Source organism: Lissotriton vulgaris, chromosome 9 (assembly GCF_964263255.1).
Source record: "Lissotriton vulgaris chromosome 9, aLisVul1.2, whole genome shotgun sequence".
Lineage (NCBI taxonomy): Eukaryota > Metazoa > Chordata > Amphibia > Caudata > Salamandridae > Lissotriton > Lissotriton vulgaris.
The window spans coordinates 208,700,671-208,718,149 of NC_141697.1; positions in this window are offsets into that span (position 1 = coordinate 208,700,671).

The window sequence follows — 17,479 nt, forward strand, 5'->3', positions numbered from 1 at the left end:
CAACACGGACCTCTGCTTTCCTTTTTGCGGATTGGTTTCAATGCGCAGGATCTGCAAGGCAGCATGGCGCCCTCGCAACTATCCTAGCCGCTAAAATTCCAACAAAGAAGGTTGCCCTTGATGAAGGCGCCTCACACGCAGGGTTACTCCATTATTTGAAGACTACAGAGTGGGGGTTTGTTGCTTTTCGATCTTTCATTTAAAAGCCCAACCCGTTTCAAACATGAATATCCTTGATCACGGGCTAAGGTGCAGAGCAACTGTCAGCATTGAATTGGAACACCTGATATACTCTCATGTCCAGCCACTTGTGGGCGTATACAAAGCATGCATGATGGTACTTGTGGTCTCATATAGCTTCTTCCCCAGTGGGGGTTGGCGTGCCCCAGATATTGCAAAGTTTTACCCCAGTGGGTTGATCGTGAGCATACAGAAACTGCCACTCTCTTAATTCATATGTCTTTCAACACGGACTACTGCGTTCTTTTTTGCGGATTGGTTTCAATGTGCAGGATCTGCAAGGCAGCAAGGGCGCCCTCGCGACTGGACTAGCCACTAAAATTCCAACAAGGAAGGTTGTCATCGGTGATGGCGCCTCACACACAGAGTTACTCCTTTACTTGAAGACTGCAGAGTCGGGGTTTGTTGCTTTTCGATCTTTCATTTAAAAGCCCAACGCATTTCAAACATGAATGTCCTTGATAACGGGCTAAGGTGCAGAGCAACAGCCAGCAATGAATTGGAACATCTGATATAATCTCAAGTCCCGCCCCTTGTGGGTGTATGCAAAGCATGCATGATGGTACTTGTGGTCCCATACAGATTCTTCCCCAGTGGGGGTTGGCGTGCCCCAGATATTGCAAAGTTTTACCCCAGTGGGTTGATCGTGAGCACACAGAAACTGCCACTCTGTTAATTTATATGTCTTTCAACATGGACCTCTGCGTTCCTTTTTTTGCGTATTAGTTTCAATGAGCAGGATCTGCAAGGCAGCAGGGCGCCCTCTCGACTAGACTAGCCGCTAAAATTCCAACAAAGAAGGTTGCCCTGAGTGAAGGCGCCTCACACGCAGAGTTACTCTTTTAATTGAAAACTGCAGAGGCGGGGTTTGTTGCTTTTCGATATTTCATTTAAAAGCCCAACGAGTTTCAAACATGAATGTCCTTGATCAAGGGCTAAGGTGCAGAGCAACTGCCAGCATTGAATTGGAACACCTGATATACTCTCATGTCCAGTCCCTTGTGGGCGTATACAAAGCATGCATGATGGTACTTGTGGTCCCATATAGATTCTTCCCCAGTGGGGGTTGGCGTGATCCAGATATTGCAAAGTTTTACCCCAGTGGGTTGATCGTGAGCATACAGAAACTGCCACTCTCTTGGAAAGGGGCGACCAATCGGTCCCCCCGAACGTATGGCAGAGTACCACGATCCCCCCGGGAAGCCATCTTGGGCGGGAGGCGAGTCTCGGCTGGTATGCCCGAAGCGGCGTAGCCGGGGCGCGCCTTTTTCCCGCCCTAGAGTGGGTTGGCCTAGACACTGAAGCGGCTGGCCACGCCCTTGGGGCAGGCAGGGGCGGGTTTACGCCCGCCCCGAAGACGGATAAAAGGAGGAACAAGACCAGAAAGCATCCTCTTGTTCCTGTGCTCTGAAGCTGCCCTCCTCACTGCACGTGAGCTCGAGACGGAACGAAGAGCCAATTTTGAGCGTTGTAATCGTTCTTGTTTGTTTTGCAGATACTCTGTCGGAGAATGCCAAAGAAGGCGGGAAAGCGAATGACTACCGAACAGATGCTGCGTGTTCTCATGAAGGAGATGACCGACCTAAAGAGGCGGATGGATAAAAATGAGGAAGGGGGCCCGAAACGTCCTTCGGAAGGAACGGCCCCGGGAGGAAAAGGCAAGAGGCCCAGGAGAGGAGCAGCTGGGGGAGATACCCCGGGTCCCAGGGTCCCGCTCGAAGCACCCACTCCTGTGCCGGAGGAAGGGAATCCGATTCCCGTGGTGGTCACCCCCGTGTCCGGGGAAGATATGCCGCCCGAGCTGGCAGCACAAGTAGCAGCGTGGTTGGGTAAAAGTAGCGAGGGCGCCACGGCTGTCGACGCACAGGTGTTGATGAAGCAACTGCGGGAAACTCGTGAAGCAGCGAGGGTGCCCACGCCGGCCGCGGCCGTAGAGAAGCCTCAGGGGACGGTTTTAGTCGCAGAGACAGCGTCCAGTTCAGGTAAGCGGCCATTGCCGATTGCGAGGGAAGAGTCGGCACCCTCTCGAAGGGAGAGGTTGGGTCAGCATGTTCCTTTAGCTATTAAAGAAAAGATATGGGCGGGGGAATATGTAAACATCTTCTCGTTGCTTTCTGATCATTATGAGATGGAGCATGTTAAAAGTCAGAAGGATCTCATGCATCCGAGTGTTTGGCGCGCAAAGATGGCCGCCTTTAAGGTTAATGAAAACATTGGCAATTGGGGCAAGGCATGGGGGATTTTCACATCGATCTTGGGAGAACGGAGGCCCGAATTGCTACCCGAATTGCCGAGTTATCAGTCACGGATCATGGGGTACTCGGTATCACACGAGGGTAATCATTGGTTTTGCTATGATAATCTTTTTAGAAAAGCAAAAGAACATGATAAAAACTTAACTTGGGATTGTTATGATTCTGTGTCCTGGTCCAAAATGAAGGAGACTGGTATGTTGAAAGTGCCATTAGTAGGGAGTAATGTGGGCGAATCCTCCCGTCAGTATGCGGGGACGCCTTTTCGATCAGGTACGGGTACCGACAATCACTCGAGGCCTACCGGTAATACAGGTAAAAAGGGGGTTTGTTGGAATTTTAACAGGGGTAAATGTACTAGGCCCCAGGGATCGTGCAAATTCAAACACGAATGTAGTGGGTGTGGGCAATCATCCCATCCTGAGTCCACGTGCAGAGCCAAAACGGGTGATAACGGGGGTAGAGGAGGTGCCAAACAGGTCTAACATAGTCCGAGGGGCGCCTTTACCTACCCCGATTGATACCTTGGCAATGATTCCTTGGCTCAGTGAATACCCGGATCGTGCTTCTGCTGGGGTGTTGCGGAACGGGTTTTCATATGGTTTCCGCATCCCGGTGGGGAACTTTCAGGGTGTGGAAAAATGCAAAAATCAGATATCGGTCTTGCAGCATACGACCGTGGTACAGGAAAAGATCCGGAAGGAGGTTACTCGAGGTCGAGTCGCCGGTCCGTTTAGTGTACCCCCGGTGGCTAATTTTGTTTGTTCGCCTTTAGGAGTGGTCCCCAAGAAGGACCCGGGTGAGTTTCGGCTGATACATAATTTGTCAGCCCCACGTGGTCTTTCCGTAAACGAAGCGATAGACCCGGAAATGTGTTCGGTACGGTACGCATCTTTCGATGAGGCTGTGGCCATTTTGAATCGCCTGGGGCCCGGTGCGCTGATGGCAAAATCTGATATTGAGTCAGCGTTCCGGTTGCTCCCGGTACATCCAGACGATCAGCGTCTCCTGGGTTTCATGTTTCAGGGTCAGTATTACATGGATAGGTGTATGCCGATGGGATGCTCGATTTCGTGTGCCTATTTCGAGAAATTGAGTAGTTTCCTACAATGGGTCTTCACTAAGAAGACGGGTTTTCAACATGTGATGCATTATCTCGATGATTTTTTGTTCCTGGGGGCAGCCGGGGATCCGGAATGTGGGCAAGCTTTGGCTGCATTTTGTGTTTTAATGAATCAATTTGGCGTTCCATTGGCACCAGGTAAGACGGTGGGTCCTTCGACTTGCCTCGAGTTTCTGGGGATCGAGTTGGACTCCGGAGAAGGTTGTTTCCGTTTACCAAGTGATAAAGTGTTAAAGTTCAGGGCATCCCTGCAAATGTGTATGAGTGAATCTAAGGTTAAGCTGCATCAATTACAGCAGTTAGTGGGTCAGTTGAATTTCGCCCTAAGAGTTATACCGATGGCCCGCCCCTTTTCCCGTTCGATCGCTCAAGCCATGGTTGGACTGAAGGAGGGCCATCATCGCACAAGGCTCTCGGCAGAGGTCCGCCAGGACATGCGCATTTGGTTGGCATTTCTGGCGGATTTCAATGGTCGAGTCGTCTGGAACAAACCGGCCGTGTCCTCTGAGGAGCTGGGGCTGTGGACAGATTCGGCAGGGAGCATGGGTTTTGGTGCCATTTTCGGCACTCGATGGTCTGCACAAAAATGGCCGGTATGGTGGCATAACAGTGGACTGACAAGTAACATTGCTTTCCTGGAACTTTTCCCCATTTTTGTGGCCCTGAGAACGTGGCCCGAAGGGTTCAGAGATCACTCTGTGGTATTTTGGTCTGACAATATGACCGTGGTTGAGTGTATCAATAGCCAGGCAGCACGATGCAAATGGGTTTTGAGACTGCTCAAGGAAATCGTATTACTGTGTATGCAATTGAATGTGTTATTCAAAGCAAGACATGTCCCGGGGGTAATGAACCAGGCGGCTGATGCCCTTTCTCGTTTTCGTATGCAGGCCTTCTGGGGTTTTCTTCCCACAGCGGATCCGGAGCCGGCACCCTTTCCCGAAGCTCTCTGGTCTCTCGGTGCCCCGAACTTCGTAACCTCGTGGGAGAGAGTTTAGCACCCAGGACGAGGAAGGCATATGAAGGGGCGTTCCGGTCCTATTTAGCCTTTTTGGGGACTGCGAGAGAGGAGCTTTGGGGCCAGGAGGAAGGGGTAGTGAACTTTCTGATGTCATTACATCTGGCAGGGAAAACGGTGGCCACGGCCCAGAGGCATCGGGCTGCCATTTCCTTTGTTGCTAGGGCTCATGGGATCCAGGACCCGACAGCGTCTTTCGTTGTGCAAAAAGCGCTACGTGGGTGGCAACGCCTTGAGGGTCGCAGAGTAGATGAGAGGCGCCCGATAGGTTTGGATAGGTTGGCCCAGTTATTATCCAGACTCCCTACAACATGTTCGTCTCAGTTTGAGACAGTGTTATTCCGAGCCGCTTTTACGCTGGCATTTCATGGAGCTATGCGGGTAAGCGAATTAGTGGCAAGGAACAAGCAGGATGTGACGGGGGGACTGTGCGCAGAGCACGTTCAGATCAGAGGGGAGACGGTGACTGTCTCGTTCGTGAGGTCCAAGACCGATCAGAGTGGGATGGGTGAATGCGTGATTATACGCAGGATTCCCGGGTCGTCCATGTGCCCAGTGAAGTGTTTAGAGGATTATTTAACACGAAGGGTGGCATCATGGGGGGGGACCTTGTTGAGACACGCGGACGCCACCCCACTGACAAGGTTTCAGTTTCAGCGGGTGCTTGCGATGTCGATTGCAGCTGCGGGCTTGAACCCGGGCGAATTTGGGACCCATTCCTTTCGGATAGGGGCTGCTACAGAGGCTACAGCCAGGGGTCTGAATGTGGAACAAGTTAAACGTGTGGGGCGTTGGTCCTCCAATTGTTATAAAAGGTATGTGCGTTTGCACATGTTGTGAAGCTGTAATGATGTACTCACGCTTCTTGTTTTTGTTTGGTTTTCAGTTACGCAAGCCTACGAGGAGGGGCGGACTATGCAGTCGACCCAACACCGGGCCAGCGGTCAGACATCACCGGCTGTTAAAAAGGAGGTGTGGGTCGTGGGCCACTCATACGTGAGGCGTGCCGCGGACGTATTCAACGCAGGTGACATGGTGCACGTGGCTGGGGAATACGGGTACAGTGTGTCCTTCTACGGAAAGGGCGGTCTCTGTATTGACCAGTTTCAATCATTTTTCGAGGGTTTGCTAGGGCGGACGAGGTCACCGCCGTCTGTAGTCATAGTACATCTTGGGGGCAATGATTTGGTCACCACTGGTAGACGACTTCTCCTGGAAGCGATGCTTTCCACTGTAAGTTGGTTAGCGAGGAGAGTTCCAGGGTGCACAATTGCGTGGTCCCATATGATCCCACGAAAAGTGTGGCGGGGGGCTTTTTCGGTTTCTGCTTTAAATCACTCTGTGAGAAAAATTAATAACAAAGTAAGTAGGTTGTTCCGTTCCAATGCACTGCATTCTATCGCGCATGGATGTATTAATGATGACAGTATGTACTTGGGGGATGGTGTTCATTTGTCTCGGATGGGGAATGAGTTACTCATAGGAGACTTCATAGCTTGGCTGAAGACGTTAAACATGACCTTTAGGTAGGAGTGTGGTGGGGGGTCCGGATAGCCGGTCAACTATCCGGACCTGTGGCGGTAAGGTCATGATCGGTGAGCACTAATTGGAAGATCCCTATGAGTGGGCGTCACCCATTACGGATGGGGGCGCTCGGGGGAGGTGGCCATTGGCCCCTCAACGGGGAGGCGGTCCCTTCTAAGGATGGGTCGCCGAAAGGAAAGGGAAGGCGGTCAAGGCCCCTTCATGGGTGGGAGGGGTTACAGCCCCCTCCTGGGGAATTTCCCGGGGCCAGGACGTCTGCGACGGCAGATGTGGTAAGTTGTGTGGGGTTTGGGGGGGGGTCTACGCTACCTTCTAGATACCTCACACGAGTCCTCGTACGACCTTTAAGTGGCGTCGAGTTTTATTGGGGCCCCCGTCAAGTCCAGGGAAATTGGTAGTTGCACTTGAGGTATGCCTCCGTGCCGCCCCTCTCAAGTGAGGGGGATATGTCTGGGTTAGGGATCTTGACACCGGTTACGACCTTGCCGTTGGCCCTTAAACGTTAGGATGTACAATTTCAAAAGTTAAGTAAATGTTTGGTAGGATGTTAGTTCGGCTAGGAGAACCTTTGTACTAGAGGATATGTTAAGGTTAGCCAAACATCGCAATGTGGTAATGAAATTGTACATAATATGAAACTGTTTATTTTAATGTTTTAATTTTGTTTCATATTTTAATAAATACGGCCCGGGAGGGTCACTCCCTCCCGTCTCCAAAAACTTCAGAACTGTTTCCGGTTTCCCATCCTTGGGGATTGTGTTGAGAGGGGGTGGCGGGTATCTCAGCCATATGGAAAGGGGCGACCAATCGGTCCCCCCGAACGTATGGCAGAGTACCACGATCCCCCCGGGAAGCCATCTTGGGCGGGAGGCGAGTCTCGGCTGGTATGCCCGAAGCGGCGTAGCCGGGGCGCGCCTTTTTCCCGCCCTAGAGTGGGTTGGCCTAGACACTGAAGCGGCTGGCCACGCCCTTGGGGCAGGCAGGGGCGGGTTTACGCCCGCCCTGAAGACGGATAAAAGGAGGAACAAGACCAGAAAGCATCCTCTTGTTCCTGTGCTCTGAAGCTGCCCTCCTCGCTGCACGTGAGCTCGAGACGGAACGAAGAGCCAATTTTGACCCACCCACCAGCCCCTGAAGACAGCGAGTGGTTTTGAATAAAGTTTGATGGATAATTCTGATTTTCGTTTACAGGTTGTGGTACTATCGTGAAGGTTTTGAGTATGCAATAAAGAATGATCGATTTGTGTTATGTTTTGCAAATAAAGTAATTGTGCTTTAGTGTTCATCAGTAAACATGCTTTGAATAAAGTTGTTGTTGATACTGTATGTTATATTTAGTCTTTAGTTATTTAGTTCTCATTGTCGTATTTATTTTGGTCGGGCGGTAAGGTCATGATCGGTGAGCACTAATTGGAAGATCCCTATGAGTGGGCGTCACCCATTACGGATGGGGGCGCTCGGGGGAGGTGGCCATTGGCCCCTCAACGGGGAGGCGGTCCCTTCTAAGGATGGGTCGCCGAAAGGAAAGGGAAGGCGGTCAAGGCCCCTTCATGGGTAGGAGGGGTTACAGCCCCCTCCTGGGGAATTTCCCGGGGCCAGGACGTCTGCGACGGCAGATGTGGTAAGTTGTGTGGGGTTTGGGGGGGGTCTACGCTACCTTCTAGATACCTCACACGAGTCCTCGTACGACCTTTAAGTGGCGTCGAGTTTTATTGGGGCCCCCGTCAAGTCCAGGGAAATTGGTAGTTGCACTTGAGGTATGCCTCCGTGCCGCCCCTCTCAAGTGAGGGGGATATGTCTGGGTTAGGGATCTTGACACCGGTTACGACCTTGCCGTTGGCCCTTAAACGTTAGGATGTACAATTTCAAAAGTTAAGTAAATGTTTGGTAGGATGTTAGTTCGGCTAGGAGAACCTTTGTACTAGAGGATATGTTAAGGTTAGCCAAACATCGCAATGTGGTAATGAAATTGTACATAATATGAAACTGTTTATTTTAATGTTTTAATTTTGTTTCATATTTTAATAAATACGGCCCGGGAGGGTCACTCCCTCCCGTCTCCAAAAACTTCAGAACTGTTTCCGGTTTCCCATCCTTGGGGATTGTGTTGAGAGGGGGTGGCGGGTATCTCAGCCATATAATTCATATGTCTTTCAACACAGACTATTGCGTTCTTTTTTGCGGATTGGTTTTAATGTGCAGGATCTGCAAGGCAGCAAGGGCGCCCTCGCGACTGGACTAGCCACTAAAATTCCAACAAAGAAGGTTGTCATCGGTGATGGCGCCTCACACACAGAGTTACTCCTTTACTTGAAGACTGCAGAGTCGGGGTTTGTTGCTTTTCGATCTTTCATTTAAAAGCCCAACGCGTTTCAAACATGAATGTCCTTGATAACGGGCTAAGGTGCAGAGCAACAGCCAGCAATGAATTGGAACATCTGATATAATCTCAAGTCCCGCCCCTTGTGGGTGTATGCAAAGCATGCATGATGGTACTTGTGGTCCCATACAGATTCTTCCCCAGTGGGGGTTGGCGTGCAACAGATATTGCAAAGTTTTACCCCAGTGGGTTGATCGTGAGCACACAGAAACTGCCACTCTGTTAATTCATATGTCTTTAAACATGGACCTCTGCGTTCCTTTTTGCGTATTGGTTTCAATGAGCAGGATCTGCAAGGCAGCAGGGCGCCCTCTCGACTAGACTAGCCGCTAAAATTCCAACAAAGAAGGTTGCCCTCAGTGAAGGCGCCTCACACGCAGAGTTACTCTTTTAATTGAAAACTGCAGAGGCGGGGTTTGTTGCTTTTCGATATTTCATTTAAAAGCCCAACGAGTTTCAAACATGAATGTCCTTGATCAAGGGCTAAGGTGCAGAGCAACTGCCAGCATTGAATTGGAACACCTGATACACTCTCAAGTCCCGCCCCTTGTGGGCGTATGCAAAGCATGCATGATGGTACTTGTGGTCTCATACAGATTCGTCCCCAGTGGGGGTTGGCGTGCCCCAGATATTGCAAAGTTTTACCCCAGTGGGTTGATCGTGAGCACACAGAAACTGCCACTCTGTTAATTCATATTTCTTTCAACACGGACCTCTGCGTTCCTTTTTGCGGATTGGTTTCAATGCGCAGGATCTGCAAGGCAACAGGGTGCCCTCGCGACTGGACTAGCCGCTAAAATTCCAACAAAGAAGGTTGCCCTCGGTGAAGGCACCTTACACGCAGAGTTACTCCTTTAATTGAAGACTGCAGAGGTGGGGTTTGTTGCTTTTCGATATTGCATTTAAAAGCCAGACGAGTTTCAAACATGAATGTCCTTGATGAAGGGCTAAGGTGCAGAGCGACTGCCAGCATTGAATTGGAACACCTGATATACTCTCAAGTCCCGCCCCTTGTGGGCGTATGCAAAGCATGCATGATGGTACTTGTGGCCCCATACAGATTCTTCCCCAGTGGGGGTTGGCGTGCAACAGATATTGCAAAGTTTTACCCCAGTGGGTTGATCGTGAGCACCCAGAAACTGCCACTCTGTTAATTCATATGTCTTTCAACACGGACCTCTCCGTTTCTTTTTGCGGATTGGTTTCAATACGCAGGATCTGCCAGACAGCAGGGTGCCCTCGCGACTGGACTAGCCAATAAAATTCCAACAAAGAAGGTTTCCCTCGGTGAAGGCGCCTCACACGCAGAGTTACTCTTTTAATTGAAAACTGCAGAGGCGGGGTTTGTTGCTTTTTGATCTTTCATTTAAAAGCCCAACGCATTTCAAACATGAATGTCCTTGATCACGGGCTAAGGTGCAGAGCAACTGCCAGCATTGAATTGAAACACCTGATATACTCTCAAGTCCTGCTTCTTGTGGGCGTATGCAAAGCATGCATGATGGTACTTGTTGTCCCATACGGATTCTTCCCCACTGGGGGTTGGAGTGCCCCAGATATTGCAACAGAGTGGCTGTTTCTGTGTGCTCACGATCAACCCCCTGGGGTAAAATATCTGGGGCACACCAACCCACACATCAGAAGCGGGGCTTGGATAAGAAGATGATGGACTAAACCTCCTTTTCCTTGCTGGGGGTCTCGAAGACAATGGATCTTCTGAAACAGTGGTTTGCTCCACTTTGTATGCAGGAAGCTCGAATTCCTGAAATGCCCCTACTTCAAGAGCAACAACTACTATTTTGGGCTGTTGATGTGGCTGTTCTTGCGGCTGCTCCTTTTCTTACAGCTGCTACTGTTCTTGTGGCTGCACCTGCTGCTGCACATTATCAGCTGAGTTGCCGCCTGCGTTGTTTGTGTACTACTTTGCGATAATGACATTTCAACATCGCTGCTCTTTAGTAGACTGGCTACCTCTGCGACACCCATGAACTTGGACCTAGGTTGGTGCTGTTGGCCCGCTGGTGCAGAGGTGCTGCTCCTAGGTTGCTTCCCGGACAAAGCTGCTGCAGGCGTAATTTTTGTTGGTCCCAAAAACACATTGGCTGGCATGCCAGTCGTGGTTAGTGCCACTTCCATTTTCTGTTCCTTCTTCTTCTTCTCACCAGCAACTTTCTTGGTACTGGAGTACCTGATACCTTTCATTGGGGCCATCTTCTTCAGATGTCTGGCAGGACACAGGTGCACAAGTTGCAGAGATATATGTGGTCACACGTGGACGTGATGTGGTGTGCAGCAGGACTTCTGTCTGGCAGTACAACGGGTGACGGGTGATGATGATGACACGTCCTCCTCTGTCTTTTTGTGCACCTAAAAGCAAATAAGCCAGAAGAAGAAATGTTGCATTTGTTGTTGTGGTTCAAATACTACTAGTACAAACAAACAATTAAAAGATATAGTCTAGCCATTTGTGAGACTTTGTCAACAAGGGCTATGGTATACTACTGTGTACACACTACACTCTCAGGAAGTATATGAAAGAGAATAAGAACAACAATCAAAATACAAATGTAATGGAAGTGGGGTGGACCCTGTTTGGCATTACATTTTTTCACCATCACATCATTCAGGGAGCTGCTGCTGGCAAAGGGGATGGATGGAAGCAGAAAGCCAATAGGAAAACCATGCAGACCTATATGGCCAAAGCAGCACACTAATAACTCCTACCACAAAAGGCCACCATCCACATGGACACTCACAATTCACAAGCAACAAGCAGGAGGCCTGGGAAACACAATTAACTGACAAAGGCCTATAAAGGCCAGGCAGAGGATGCATGCTAAACCACACTGCTTTGCCTTTTTAATGCAATAACATGCAAAAAGGAAAATAAACAGGCCAAAACATGGTCTGGAGGGTGCATGCACACCTACACCAGAGACACACACCAAAGGCATTTCTTTAAGACACCCAAAAACGGAAATACCCCACTAAAAACAAATTTTCCTACTCAATCCAATTCCATCCATGCCCTAAATGATGCAAAATAAAGAGGATAGCACTCCTATAAAGTAACAGTTGCAAAGTTTGGAGCAAAATTAGGTAGCCCCCAGTAAGTGAGACTCTAATATTTGTAGAGTAAATACAAGAACAATTTGTGAAGTAACATTAAATGGCAATGATAGAGTTCTAGGATATAGTCCACTTGTCTTTATTTTCAATCTTTATTCTTGTGATTCCAAAGCACAGATTATTCCAGCAGGATTACACATCACCAACACGTGTTTCGTCCTACACAAGGACTTTTTCAAGGCTGGAAAATTACAAAAATGTATATACAATGTAATGATTCATGTTACTAAAATGCTTGCATCTCATATATAAATTACACTTAAAAACTTTATATACAGTGATGTATTATGTTGGCTAACTTTGTCCGTTATATCAGACTAATTATTAACAACGCGGGCAACACCGGATCTCAAAAGACATAACCTCTGATGTTAGTCAAAAAACACAATGTCATCTATATATACAAACAACAACACAATATAATAGTCAGTCCTATACATGGGATGTCTATAGCAAAGAAAGAAATCCCTGTAGGGCTGTTCAAAATAAAACGTGACATTTGAGATATATAAAAAAAATTTTGCCGTCATCTGCATATAATTCTCCTATGGGGCTAAGCAAATAATGCTATAATTTTGTGCATAAAATGCTATTGAGAAAGAAGGAAGACTCACCGGAAAGTTAGGTGAGCTGAATCGTCCAATGGATGTCCAGAATGAAGTGATAGGCCACAGTTGGTAAAAAGAAATAGAAATTCTGAGAAAAGAAGAGGGGTCATAAGTATTGAAACTTGGGAGTCTAAAGAGAAAAGAGACTGACGCTAGTGTCCAAAGCACTCTGCTGGTCATGACCAAAACAATATAAGATACCACTGACAAAAATATGGCAATGCTGATACAGTTCAAACAACAAAGGACCTGGTTGCCTGTAGGGTTCAAAGTTATGGGAATGTATACACCCATATCTGGTCTAAGGCTAGGTGACTAAAGAATGCAAAGCTGCCATAAAGACACCTGGATGTGATAGGTGTGCAGCTATTCAAAAATTGGGATAAGTACCAGACTTCATAATATCCACAAAAGCGTCCATTAGCTCACTTACAGTATAACTCACCTAAATGTAAACGGTAGAGATTAACAATGTATGGTAACATTCAGCAACTTTAGGTCCATGGAATCTGTATTTGTTGACCTGAAGTCAGCATTTGACTTAGTCCCACAGCAAAAACTGTGGAGTGTCCTTGCGGAAGTTGGTATCAGTCCCGAATTACTGACATTATTAGTCCGCATGCATGAAAATAACTATGCCAGGATCAGGTGGGGGGCCCAGGGCGAATTAACTGATCCATTTCCCGTAGAGCGTGGGGTTAGACAGGGATGCGTCCTGGCCCCCACCTTGTTTTCAATATACATTAATGGCATAGTGGACTACTTAAGGAAATCACCTACTGATGCTCCAATAATAGATGGTGTTTGTGTGCCCGTACTTATGTTTGCTGATGATACACTGTTGGTTTCGCGAACCCCTAGTGGCCTCCAGAAGGCAATAAATGCATTTGGGGATTTCTGCCAGACTCGGGGCTTAGAGTTAAACACTTCCAAGACTAAGTTTATGTGTATGAACTCAGCTAAAGCATTTATGGGCATAATCACCTACAATGGGATTGCTTTAGAACAGGTTGACGCTAAGCATGGGCGAATTTTGTGAATCGCGATCCGCGAAATTGCGGATTTGCGAATTTGCGATCCGCAAAATTTGCGAATTTGTGCGAATTTGCGGATTTTTGTTTTTTGCGTGTTTGCGGGGTTTTTTGCGTGTTCGCGGGGTTTTTTGCGTGTTCGCGGGGCTTTTTGCGTCTTCGCGAGCCGCTTGCATAGCGAAGTTTCCCATGCAGTCGTTTATGGGAGAGGGAGAGAGAGATAGATAGATAGATAGATAGAAAGAGAGAGAAAGAGAGGAAAGAGAGAGGAAGAGAGAGAACAAGAGAAAGAAAGAGAGGCCGGATCTCTGAAGGGCCAGATTCCTGATTTGCCCCTACAGAACATACAGCTTTTTATTTTTAGCAAAATGCATATGAAAATTGTGCTGTAAAGGTCTCTTTTAGTTTAACCCCTCCTGACAACTCAAAATGGGTGTATTTGCCATCCTCTCCCTTCTTCCTGTTTTTTATATCTGTAAGTGCTTCCTGATGAGGTTTAATTCCTTGGACAGGTGCCTCGTTGCCTACTTGTAACTATTCTCTGACCCTGCTTCAAGGGTCAGAGCAGGGTCAGAGAATAGTTGCAAGTAGGCAACCAGGCGCCAGGAAGCAATTAGCAGCAGGTGTCCAAGTTGAAGTTAATTTGTTTGTAACCCTTTTGTAAAAGGTTACAAAGAAATTAGGTTCAACTTTTGCACCTGCTGCTGTAACCCTTGCTTTGCTGAAAATTCGTCCCCGCTGATTCGCGGATTTTACCGCGATTTCGCGAGATTCGCGGATCGCGAAATTGCAGAATATCCGCTAATTCGCCCGTGAAACGGATTTTATGCCCACCCTTAGTTGACGCTTTTACATACTTAGGGATCTCGCTGCAGGGTAACATGAAATGGAAGACCCATATAGACACTGCAGTCTTAAAGTTTCACCAAGTAGCAGGTGCTGTAACACTAAAACATAAAACTTCATTAACTAAACCTATATCTCCAGTTCTAGAGATTTATAGTATGAAGGTGCTAAGTGCTTGTCTATATGGCTCAGAATTGTGGGGTTTTGCTAACCTGAGGGAATTGACTCTAGCCGAGAACAAGTTCCTACGGCGCCTGGTGGGTGTCCCGCAGAGTACACCAATTGTTCCCCTATTGTTTGATCTGGGAAGGAAAAAGATTGAGGACCTGGCTCGGCTGTGTCCATTACTATTTTGGAGACGGATTATGTCAACGCCGGAGCTAGGCCACTACGCCTCTGCACTTATGGAAATCATCAAATCGGACCGATTTCACAAAATTGTATGGCTCAAAGAAATTCGGAGCCTGTTAGGAAAACTTCATCTTGATCATCTCTGGGCCAACACTGATACAACTGCTTTCCCACCTAAGGAGTCCCTGAAAAAAATGTATTGGGATATGATTTGGCAATCTGTTTTTTGCTCCAAACCAAACTCCAAGTTAACCTGTCGATTCTTGGAGATCAAATCTGTTCCAGCCGGCGAAGCATACTGGGACCTCATTACAAGACCGATGGACAGAAAACTGTATTTCCAATTTAGAACTGGAACTATGCCCCTTAAAGCTTTCACACAAAAGTGGTTGCCGAACCAGGACAATAAATGCCACCATTGCAAAGTCACAGTTGAAGATGTTTCGCACTTTTTGTTTGTTTGCCCTCTCTATGACCGCCCAAGAAAAAGGTGGCTAAAACCAGTGTGCCAGAACTTAGGGACACGCAGGTGCCTTGTGGCGCTCAGAATATTGGAAACAGACTGTTCTCCACATTTAGCGATTGCAGTGGCAAAATTCTTAGGGTGGGCATGGATCATACGCACTCGCACTTTAGTTTGCGGTGATGCAGACAATGTAATGTGATTTTATGTGCTCCATACCAATTAATTATGATCTATGGATGTAAAGTTTTTTAGTATCAATGTTTTTCTTCTTAAAAATGAAGTGATAGCACAACTAGTTTAATGTGAGTTTTAATATTTGATTGCATTTTTAAGCTTTGTATTTATTGATGTAAAGATAGGGTGTTTTATGCTTTTATGACAAGCTGTCGAATTAAGCTTTTGAATTTGAATTTGATTTGCTATAAAAACCAAAAAACGAAAATACACAGGCTAGAACAAGGTCTGCAGGATGCATGCACACCAACACACCAACACACCAGACACACACAACAAAGGCATTTCTTTAAGATACCCAAACACAGAAATATGGTCCCAAAAACATGTTTTCCAACTCAATCCAATGCCATCCATGCCCTAAATGATGTTTGAAATACACCATCAGGATTCAAGCAAGCCGGGCCGACGACGGCTGAAATGCCAGAAACCGGTCCCCGGAAGCTTGTTTCCTTCCCAGTATAAGAATTGGCTTGGTAGTTTGGTTTGCCCTGTTCCCATCATGCACTGGGACAGGAACAGACTAATTTGCATGTAGCCAGGTTCTGAGCAGGGATGGTGCAGTGAGCTAAAAGACGGTGATGGATCAAGCCCTGATCTTTGGACTGGGTAAGAGTGGTCTGTTTAATTCAGACACTCTGTTCATCATCACCGCCTTTTCTGAATCATTTTGTCCACCATAAGCGTGGAAGGGTATACTCAGATGTGAGTCCCTTGCTCATTGCACCATCAGGATTCAAGCAAGCCGGGCCGACGGCGGCTGAAATGCCAGAAACCGGTCCCCGGAAGCTTGTTTACTTCCCAGTAAAAGAATTGGCTTGGTAGTTTGGTTTGCCCTGTTCCCATCATGCACTGGGACAGGAACAGACTAATTTGCATGTAGCCAGGTTCTGAGCTGGGATGGTGCAGTGAGCTAAAAAACGGTGATGGATCAAGCCCTGATCTTTGGACTGGGTAAGAGTAGTCTGTTTAATTCAGACACTCTGTTCATCACCACCCCCTTTTCTGAATCATTTTGTCCACCATAAGCGTGGAAGGGTATTCTCAGATGTGAGTCCCTTGCTCATTGCACCATCAGGATTCAAGCAAGCCGGGCCGACGACGGCTGAAATGCCAGAAACCGGTCCCCGGAAGCTTGTTTCCTTCCCAGTATAAGAATTGGCTTGGTAGTTTGGTTTGCCCTGTTCCCATCATGCACTGGGACAGGAACAGACTAATTTGCATGTAGCCAGGTTCTGAGCAGGGATGGTGCAGTGAGCTAAAAGACGGTGATGGATCAAGCCCTGATCTTTGGACTGGGTAAGAGTGGTCTGTTTAATTCAGACACTCTGTTCATCACCACCCCCTTTTCTGAATCATTTTGTCCACCATAAGCGTGGAAGGGTATACTCAGATGTGAGTCCCTTGCTCATTGCACCATCAGGATTCAAGCAAGCCGGGCCGACGACGGCTGAAATGCCTGAAACCGGTCCCCGGGAGCTTGTTTCCTTCTCAGTATAAGAATTGGCTTGGTAGTTTGGTTTGCCCTGTTCCCATCATGCACTGGGACAGGAACAGACTAATTTGCATGTAGCCAGGTTCTGAGCTGGGATGGTGCAGTGAGCTAAAAAAACGGTGATGGATCAAGCCCTGATCTTTGGACTGGGTAAGAGTGGTCTGTTTAATTCAGACACTCTGTTCATCACCACCCCCTTTTCTGAATCATTTTGTCCACCATAAGTGTGGAAGGGTATACTCAGATGTGAGTCCCTTGCTCATTGCACCATCAGGATTCAAGCAAGCCGGGCCGACGACGGCTGAAATGCCAGAAACCGGTCCCCGGAAGCTTGTTTCCTTCCCAGTATAAGAATTGGCTTGGTAGTTTGGTTTGCCCTGTTCCCATCATGCACTGGGACAGGAACAGACTAATTTGCATGTAGCCAGGTTCTGAGCTGGGATGGTGCAGTGAGCTAAAAAACGGTGATGGATCAAGCCCTGATCTTTGGACTGGGTAAGAGTGGTCTGTTTAATTCAGACACTCTGTTCATCACCACCCCCTTTTCTGAATCATTTTGTCCACCATAAGCGTGGAAGGGTATACTCAGATGTGAGTCCCTTGCTCATTGCACCATCAGGATTCAAGCAAGCCGGGCCGACGACGGCTGAAATGCCAGAAACCGGTCCCCAGAAGCTTGTTTCCTTCCCAGTATAAGAATTGGCTTGGTAGTTTGGTTTGCCCTGTTCCCATCATGCACTGGGACAGGAACAGACTAATTT